The 201-nt window shown below is 41.8% G+C and overlaps 1 protein-coding gene across 1 annotated transcript in view; it reads left to right on the top strand.

The window, feature by feature from the left end:
- The window catches only part of LOC107106524 (B-cadherin-like), a 21,293-nt gene that overhangs the window by 12,303 nt on the left and 8,789 nt on the right, over positions 1-201 (top strand). The window lies entirely within an intron of this gene.

Raw genomic sequence — 201 nt, 5'->3', positions numbered from 1 at the left:
CACCCTGAACAACTTTGTGTCATCTGTAAATGTAGCCACTTCACTGCTTACTCCCAACTCCAAATCATTAATAAACAAGTTAAAAAGCATCGGACCGAGTACTGATCCCTGTGGTACCCCACTGCTTACCACCCTCCACTGAGAAAATTTCCCATTTATACTCACTCTCTGTTTCCTATTAATCAGCCAGTTTTTGATCCA

Source organism: Gekko japonicus, unplaced genomic scaffold, assembly GCF_001447785.1.
Source record: "Gekko japonicus isolate JY-2015 unplaced genomic scaffold, Gekko_japonicus_V1.1 scaffold386, whole genome shotgun sequence".
Lineage (NCBI taxonomy): Eukaryota > Metazoa > Chordata > Lepidosauria > Squamata > Gekkonidae > Gekko > Gekko japonicus.
This window is presented reverse-complemented; position numbering and strand designations above follow the sequence as displayed.